The sequence below is a fragment of the Colobus angolensis genome, unplaced genomic scaffold (genome assembly GCF_000951035.1).
Source record: "Colobus angolensis palliatus isolate OR3802 unplaced genomic scaffold, Cang.pa_1.0 Scaffold123, whole genome shotgun sequence".
Classification (NCBI taxonomy): Eukaryota; Metazoa; Chordata; class Mammalia; order Primates; family Cercopithecidae; genus Colobus; species Colobus angolensis.
The window spans coordinates 3,859,027-3,868,396 of record NW_012113475.1 but is presented as its reverse complement, the minus strand read 5'-3'; the positions used below and the strand labels follow the sequence as shown (position 1 = coordinate 3,868,396).

Here is a 9,370-nt window from a genome sequence, read left to right as displayed (position 1 = left end):
TTTTGGGATTGCTTTTCCTTTTTTGTGAGGAATATCATTGGTATTTTGAAACAGACTGCATTGAATCTATAGATTGCTTTGGGTAGTATAGTCATTTCAGAAATGTTAATCTTTTTAATCCATGAGCATGGGATAGAGTCTTTCCATTTGTTTGTGTCCTCTTCATTTTCCTTCGTTAGTGTTTCATAGTCTTTTTTGTAACTATTTCAAACAGGATTGTTTTCTTGATTTCTTTTTAATCTAGTTTGTTAGTGTTGCATAGAAACACTATAGATTTTTGTATGTTGATTTTGTATTCTGCAACTTTACTGAAATCAATGATCAGTTCCAGATTTCTGTGGACTCTTTAGGTTTTTTAGTATGTAAGATCTTGTTGTCTATAAAGAAAAAAAATAGAAATTGTCTTTTCTGCTTTGGGTGCCTTTCATTTCTTTCTTTTGTCTTATTGCTCTGGATAGGATTTCCAGAACTTATATTTACTAGCAGTGGTGAGAATGGGTGTCCTTGTCTTGATCCAGTTCTTAAAGGAAAGCATTTCAGGTTTTTCCTTTTCTGTATGATATTAGCTGTGGGTTTGTCATCTATGGCCTTTGTTATGTTGAGGTATGTTCTGTCTACCCTAGTTTGTTGAGAGTTTTTATCATGAAATGAAGCTGAATTTTATCAAATGCTGTTTTGGCTTCTATTGACATGACCATACAGTTTTTGTCTTTCATACTATTCATGTGATGTACCACATTTATTGATTTGCATTTGTTGAAACATCTTTGCATCTGTTGGATAAACCTCACTTGATCATGGTGTATTATCTTTTTGATATGTTATGGGATTCAATTTGCTAGTATTTTTTGAGAATTTTTGTATTCATGTTAATTAGGAATAGTGGCCTGTAGTTTTTGTTGTTGTTTCCTTGTCTTATTTTGGTATCTGGTTAATACAGGCCTCTTTGAATAGTTAGGTGTAATTCCCTCCTCTTCATTGTTTTTTTTTTTTTTTTTTGAACTAGTTTGAGAAGAATTGGTGTCCTTGAGAAAAATTAGTTCTTTAAACTTTGAAAGAATTGAACAGTAAAGTCATTTAGACCTGGGCTTTTCTTTGTTGGGAAATTTTATTATTGATTCAGTGTTATTACTCACTATTCGCCTGTGCAGATTTTCTATGATTTCTTTATTCAATCTTAGTAGGTTGCATGTGTCCAGAAAAGTAGCCATTTCCACTAGGTTCCACAATTTGCTAAAGGATAGTTGTTTATAATAGTCTCTGAAGATCCTATGTATTTCTGTGGTAATAGTTTTAATGTTTCATTTTTCGTTTCTGCCTATGTTTATGTGAGTCTTCTCTCTCTTTTTTGGTCAGTTTAGCTAGTGGTTTATGAATTCTGTCTTTTTAAAAACTTTTTTTTTTTAAATTTTGTATTTGTCTAGTTTCTATTTTGTTTAATTCTGCTCTGATCCTTATTATTTCTTTCCTACCACTAATTTTTGGGTTTGTTTGTTCTTGATTTTTCAGTTCCTTGAGGCATATCTTCAGGTTATTGAAATATTTCTACTTTTGATATAGGCATTTATTGCTATATCTTCCCTCTTAGCACAGCTTTTCCTGTGTCCCATAGGTTTTACTATATTACACTTTGAGTTTTATTTGTTTCAACAATTTTTTTTTTATTTTTGAAGTCTTCATAGAACCATTGATCTTTCAGGAGCACGTTTAATTTTCATATAGTTGTACAGTTTTCAAAGTTCTTCTTGATATTGATTTCTAGTTTTATTTCTTTGTGGTCTGAGAAAATACTTGATATGCTTTCCATTTTCAAAATTTTGTTAAATTTGATTTGTAGCCTAACTTGTAGTCTATCTTGGAGAATGTTCCATGTGCTGATGCAAATAATGAGTATTTGCAGTTGTTAGATAAAATGTTCTACAACTGTCTGTTAGGTCCATTTGGTCTAAAATCAGGTAAAATCTAATGTTTCTTTGTTAACTTTTGTCTAGACAATCTGTCCAATGCTAAGAATGTGGTGTTGAAGTCCCCAAGTATTAATATATTGGAATCTATCTCTTCCTTTATATTTAGTCGTATTTGTTTTATGAATCTGGGTGCTTTGTTGTTGGGTGCCTCCATACTTAGAATTGTTTTATGCTCATACTGAATTGATCTCCTTATTCTTACATAATGACCTTCTTTACCTCACTGTTTTAGATTTAAAGTCTGTTTTATCTGATGTAAGTATACTTAATTATCCTCTGTTTTGTTTTCTGTTTGCATGGAAACATTTTTTTTAGTCTCTTTACTTGCAGTATATATGTGTTTTTACAAGTGAAGTAGCTTCTTGTAGGTACCATATTGTTGGGTCATGAAAAAAAAAAATCCATTCAGGCAGTTTATATATTTTAAGTGGGCAATTTATTCTGTTTACATTCCAGGTTACTATCAGTATCTGAGGTTTGTTTATGTTGTATTATTAATTGTTTTCTGGTTGTTTTGTATTTTCTTTGTTCCTTCCTTTCTCTCTTATTATCTGTGAAATTGCAATTTGGTGGTTTTCTGTAGTGGTCACATTTGAGTTCTCTCTTCTTCCTATTTGTGTGTCTGCTCTACCTGTGAGCTTTATATTATTATATGCTTTCATAAAGATGGATATTGTCCTTTCATTTCCAGGTATAGAATTCCCTTAAGCAATTCTTGCAGGAACATTCTAGTGGTCATAAACTGCCTTTGCTTTTGCTTGTCTGGGGAATAGTTTATTTCTCTTTTTCTTATGAAGGAAAGCTTTGCTTGGTATTACATTCTTGATTGAACGTTTTTCTTTCAGCATTTTAAACATATTATCTCATTCTCTCCTGGCCTGTAAGGTTTTTGTGAGAAATCTGGTGTTTGTCTGATGAGGTTTTCTTTATATTTGACTTGATAGTTTTTCTGTTGATGTTTTTAGAATTCTCTTGGACTTTTGATAGTTTGACTATAATGTAACTTGGAGAAGATCCTTTTGGATTAAATATATTTACAGTTCTGTGAGATTCCTGTGTATGAATTTCTGTATCTCTTGCAAGACTTGGGAGAAATTTTCATGAATCATTTTGTTAAATAGGTTTTCTGTGCCTTTGCCATCCTCTTCCAGGAAAACCCAAAACTCGAATATTTTCTTGTATTATGTTTCTGTCCCATATGTCATGTAGGCATTCTTCATTTTTTCTCTTTTTTTTTGTCTGAGTGAGTTATTTCAAAAGACCTGTCTTTAAGTTCAGAAATTCTTCTGCTTGATCTATTCTATTTTTTAAGCTCTCAGTTGTATTTTTTTATTTCATTCAGTCCAGTATTTCTATTTGGTCATTTTTTTATGATGGCTACCAATTTGTTGAATTTCTCATTCAGATCATATATTGTTTTTCTGATTTCTTTGTATTGTTTTTCTGTGTTCTCTGGTGTATCATTGAGCTTCTTTTAATGTCATTATTTTGAATTCCTTTCTTCAGGCATTGGATATATTTCTCGTTTTGTTGTTGAAATCTGTTGCTGGAGAACTATTGTGTTCATTTGGAGGTAACATGTTTCTTTGCTTTTTCATGGTATGTGTGTGTGTCCTTACATTGATATTTGCACATTGGGTATAACTTTCACTTTTTTGGATAGACTTTTGTAGAAAAATACTTTTTCCTCTAGAGGTACCATTAATGTTGGTTGGGTAGGTTGTTTTAGCTTTGATTTTGAGTGCATGCATTAGTTTAGTCTCTATATGATATTTCGGGCTATGATTATTGTCAGTGATGTCTGTGAGTCCCTCAATGGCATAGGCTGCAGTTGTTAATGGAGGCTCTGGGGAGGTTTTGTTGGGGATGGGGCTGCCAAGTGGGCTGGTGGGGATAGCCACAGGCTGAGCATGCCTATCCTTGGGACCCCAAGTGATGTACACAGGCACTGATGTTCCTAGGTCCAGGCAGGTCTATCTTTGGGCTTCCAGGGAGTTTGCTCAGATGTCAGCGGTGACAGTGATGGATCACGTAGGTGGGGTTTTCTTTAAGCCTCTGGGTGGTGAGCATGCAATAGCAGTAGTGGTGATAGGCCAACCCATGGACCTCAGGAAACATGTACAAGTGCCAGTGGTGGGTGGGGCTGGCCAGTCCCCAGACCCCTAGGTCCCCAGATGGCATTGTGTCTGGGTGCTGGTGGCAGTGGTGGTGGCAGGCTGAGCTGTTCCTTCTTCATGCTCCCAGGAGGTGTGTGCATATGTCAGATACAAGTGCTGGTGAGTGGTGTAGATCAATCCCCATTTCCCTGGATGATATGTGCAGGTGCCAGTAGGCCTGGCAAGCCTATTCTTAGGCCTCCAGGAGGAATTCAGTGATGCCAGTGGTGCCATGCAGGATGGGTTGATCTCCAAGACTCAAGACAACACAACACACAGGCACTGTTAGGGTAATATCTGGCAAGATGAGCCTGTCTTCATGCCCCCAGTGGTGCTTAAGGGAACAGACTTTTGTGGGCTAAGCTAGTCAATCCCCAGACCCCTGGTCAATGTGTGCATGCACTGACAACCTGGATTGTCTTCTCTGGCAAGGCTCTGGCAAGGTGTCATGAGTGCTGGTAGCAACAGGCAATATAGATTGATCACCTGGTCTCTGGACAACATGCTGGCCCTTGCAGGGGTGGTTTTGAGTGAGGTGAGTTTGTCTTTAGGCCCCCCAATGCTATGCATGAGTCAGGCTGTGATAGGCAAGAGTTGGGCAATTTCTAGTCCCCAAACAGTAGGCTTGGGTGCTTGTGGCAGGTGGGTTGGGTTTGTTTCCAAGGTCCTTTATAGTTCATGCATGTGCCAGAAATGGCAGACAGGGTGGGACGATCCTTAGGCCCCCAGACAGCATGTCTGGGCTCTGGCAGGATGGTGCCAGGTAACTGGGCCTATTGTCAGGTCCCATGATTGTGCATACAGGTGCAAGCTGTGGTGGCAAAACCACCCCTACAAGCTTTATGAAATTAATCCAGGAAGAAGGGAGGGGGATAAACAAAAATAAACCAAGCTTGCAGCTCATTTGGTATTAATCATTAAATCAGCTTACTCTGTCACCTGCTTCTTCATAGTTACTTGGTGCCTATTGCCCTAGAATCATGTAGATCATGTTATAAGATTATAGTTCCCCTTAATTGCCCCATAAAAAACAACTTGAATAGTATAAAATATTAAGTTTTCCCTTTGAGACATTCCTTCAAGTTTTACGTACTGATGAAGCTATTACATCAGCTGGTATAAAGGACCTCACTGGCTCATCTGATCTGAGGGACCCCATAATAAGCTGACTCACCAAAGAATGCAGTTTCCCTATCCTGATGACTTTATGCCCCTGTCCCAATGAATCAACAACCCAATTTTCCAGCCCCTTGCCCTCCAAAATCCCTTTAAAAACTCTAACCCAGAACTCTTTAGAGAGGCAGATTTGAGGGACTCCATCATTAAATTCATTCTCTGCTACAGACTCTGCTGTCTTAGTATAACCTGTCTGTTACTGCACAGTGAGAATATAAACCTGTTGGTTCTATAACAGTGGGGAGGGTGGGGTGATCCCCAGGCCCACTGAAGGTGCTGGTGCAAGTGCTCACTGGCTCTGCTGCTGCGGGATATATTGCTGTCAGTGGCAACAGCCCTAGGTAGGTGGCTTTCAGGTTCTGGGGAGGCTTTGGCACCTTTTGTCCCTAGGGCAGCCTCTCAGGCATGCTGCACCATCCTTTTTTGGGGATTTAGGTCGCTTCATGGGCTAATGCTGGGTACTCAGTCACACCATTGAGTATAACCAGCATCATGATGCTGAGGCGCTCTGGGTGGATGTGAGCAGATGTCAGTGGGGTTCTAGGAATGTGGAGTTGCAGGGGTTGTTGGACTCTATGGGAGGATGACATCTGGTAGTGACTGGGCTCTCAAAATAGTGCTGTGCTACAACTGCTTAGGTCTTTGGGTAGAGTGTATGGGACCCAGCACAAACTCCCCCTCTTGAACAATGTCCTTGGGCAAACTCCAAGCAGCTTCCTATACTAATCTTAGGGCCCTTAATGGCTGAGGGCTCTTCCATGGCTAGGATTGCAGGAGTCCATGATGGGAATGTGGTCCACTGGTCTACATTCTGGTCTTACTTACTGTTTCCTCACACTGGGCAGTTTCTCCTGGCTCTCAGCTAATCCTGCCAAGGCTGGCTGCTTTGCTTTATTCTCCTTCAGTGCCTCAAAAGTTCCTTGTCACTTCCCTGATGAATTCCAGTATTTTCTCTTAGACATTCTATGCAATGTCTGATTATCTCCTCACCATTTTGGTGTCTCCTTGTGGAGGAGGTGATTGATGGGTGCCTCTCATCAGCCATCTTGAAACCCCTCCCTGAACTCCTAGTTCTCAATCCCAAACATTGGTGAGGACTTACTTTTCTTCCGACACTTGTGTGAGATATGTATTCTTTCATATATTTCAACTTTTCAAATGTTTTTGAAACTAATTTTGTTTATTGATAATTAAGAATTCTTTACAGTCTCTACAATAAACAATAGTATCATGGCTTGCAGTTTAAGGGACTTTAAATTGCAATAGAGTAATTTCAAATTGACCATGATGGCCCCACAGATTGGGGAGCCATAGATCATAGTGTGGAGAGTGACCTCTGGAGATGTGTGCTGGGGCAACTATTGTAAATAGCTGCAATAGTTTACTATTGTTTACTAATAAACAATAGTTTACTATTGTAAACAACTGAAAATCTTTTTAACATAGGAACTTATATAACTTTCTTTTGTTTCTGGAAGTAGGAAATTTAAAATGCAAAAAGAATCAAATGATTATTCAACAAATGTTTATTAGTGGCCTAATATATTCAGGGTATAGTGTTAGGCACTGGGTGAAAAGTAGTGAAGAGTATAGATGATAATAACTGTGTCTTGCCTCAAATTACCTCATGCATATTTTTCATGAAATGATCCTAACAAAAATGGAAATTAGTGGGAAAATTATGTGGAAATGATTTTAATGTTTATAATGAAATTAAAAGTATAGGATCCAATAAGTCATCACACAGAGGAGCCCAAAGCAAATTGGGGGCATAATTCTGATCCTGTGAACTTGAGAAGTACCCAATGAAATAGGGTAAATAGGACAAAGAGGCTGAACATTTAAAATTCATTTCTTTATAATTATGTCTGCAGTTAGCCCTTATTAGCAATATATTTTGTCTTCATCCGATAAGTATGCACATTTAAAAATATTTCGTTTCCTAATATTTTACTTAAGTTTTGCTTTTTTGCTCAATTTTTGGAACAGATCATGAATGACTATAAGCCTATAAAGATAAAAAGAAGGCAAAACACCTGTATTTCTTCAGAGAAATACAGCTAAAAAAAATAGAAAAGCAAGTGACAAGCCTAATCGCTTCTGATTGAATTCCATGAGAAAGTCAAATTATTGGAGTGTGTTTAATCCATCAAAATGAAAACCTAGTGCTACATTTATAAAATAAATAAGACCTTTGAAAAAATAGACGGCTTAAATAATGTAAACTACCTGCAAACAGTAGCTTCGGGAGGTGATCTAGAGCATAAGACGGGAATGCCAGATACAGGGGAAGAAATGCCGTTTGGACTCTTAATGGTTCCTGGTACCATTGGAGTAGCTGCAACTGCAGGGGAGAAAGGTAAAACATCTGTGGAAAACAGTAACTCTTTGGTTTCCTACTCATGCTTTTGAGTAACCCATATCCTCACATGCCTTTGTAGGACTACAAAGAGGAATCTGTGTGAGTTTTTGGGTAGAGAATAACATGACCAGGAAGGATCGTAGTTTATTTTTTTGAGAAAGAAAACGGTATCATTTTCTTATATAACATATAACAAAGAAGAAGATTGCCATATAACAAAGAAAAAGATTGCCAGTGTATATTCCTTACAAAGGTTGTTGTTGTTTACAGCCATTCTTATTCTGTTCCAATGTCCGCTTTGAGAGGACAGAGTAGGTGATGAAGATGTACTTATTCTTTTGGCCAGTCTCCCATTGCAGAAGATAAGAAAAGGTAAAAGGAGTAAAAGGAGAGTTAAAGACACCTAGTAAATCATGGGTATGATGTTTTCAGTCATTAGCCACTAAAATCTCTCATGGTCATTCCTAAAAACTGTCTTTTTCTAAACTCTGTGGAAAAGACTAATTTGTAAGCACTTCAAATATTTACATATATGCTAATAATAGTATAATTAATTTGGGAGACAGAGAACTATTTTCAAAGGAGAAAAAAGAAATGTGGTTTAATTCACAATTTTTAAAAACCCACAGTTGGTGGATCCTGGTCTGTGGAAACTGACATGAGGTTTAAATAATTTGTTAACAGTAAACCCCTCACCACCCTCCCTACCCGCTGCATCTGTGTGAGTTTCATCCCTAACCCCTGAACTCATTGCAGAAGGGGCATTTATTTTTATACCTAGCACAATGCCTGGCACAAAACCTACACTACTTATATAACTTTTCTTGAATTATAATTGAAGTGCATTATATGTTATCAGCAGTTTTTCTTGTTAGTGATGTAGTTACTACCTCAGGATCCAGGCTTCTAGAGACTTTTATTTTTTTGTTACTATCTGCTTCATTTTTATATGAAATACTTGCTACTCACACTTTTTTCTCCATTGTCCAGGTAGCTGTCAGCTTTTGCTGTGCAAGAAACTACCACTGTGCAAGTGACTTAAAATAAAAAGCACTGGTACAAACGTGGTGGCTCATGCCTGTAATCCCAGCATTTTGGGAGGTCAAGGTGGGTGGATCTCTTGAGAACAGGAGTTCGAGACAAGCCTGACCAACACAGCAAAACCTCATCTCTACTAAAATTACAAAAATTAACTGGTTGTGTTGGTGGGCACCTGTAATCCCAGTTACTCAGGAAGCTGAAGTGGGAGAATTGCTTGAACCAGAGATGCAGAGGTTACAGTGAGCCGAGATCTCACCAACGCACTCCAGCCTGGGTTATAAAGGGAGACTCACTCTCTCTCTCTTTCTCTTTCTCTTCGTGGCTGGCTCAGAAAAACCTGTGGTAGGCTGGCTGCTTAATCTGGTTGTCTCAGAGAGCTTCTTTGCTTCAAGCGGCCCCTTATTCTTAGCAGACTAGCTGGACTTGTTCACATGATGATCTTGGAATTAAAGCAGCAAAGAAAGTCCCAGTATGCAAAAACATTTACAGTCTTTGTTGCATTGCATTTGCTTGGCCAAAGTAAACTGCATGGCCAAGCCCAGGATCGTTGTTAGAGGATTCTTTTTTTTTTTTTTTTAATACTTTAAGTTCTAGGGTACATGTGCACAAAGTGCAAGTTTGTTACATACGTATACATGTGCCATGTTGGTGTGCTGCACCCATTAACT

At 38.0% G+C, this 9,370-nt stretch overlaps 1 pseudogene across 1 annotated transcript in view; it reads left to right on the top strand.

The window, feature by feature from the left end:
• Positions 1–7,573: 7,573 nt before the first annotated feature.
• LOC105505241 overlaps positions 7,574–9,370 on the top strand; it is a 17,844-nt pseudogene continuing 16,047 nt past the window's right edge. Inside the window, exons 1-2 of the transcript XR_001000711.1 lie at positions 7,574–7,658; positions 7,741–7,760. The product of XR_001000711.1 is annotated as a keratin, type I cytoskeletal 18-like (transcript). The remainder of the gene's footprint in view (positions 7,659–7,740; positions 7,761–9,370) is intronic.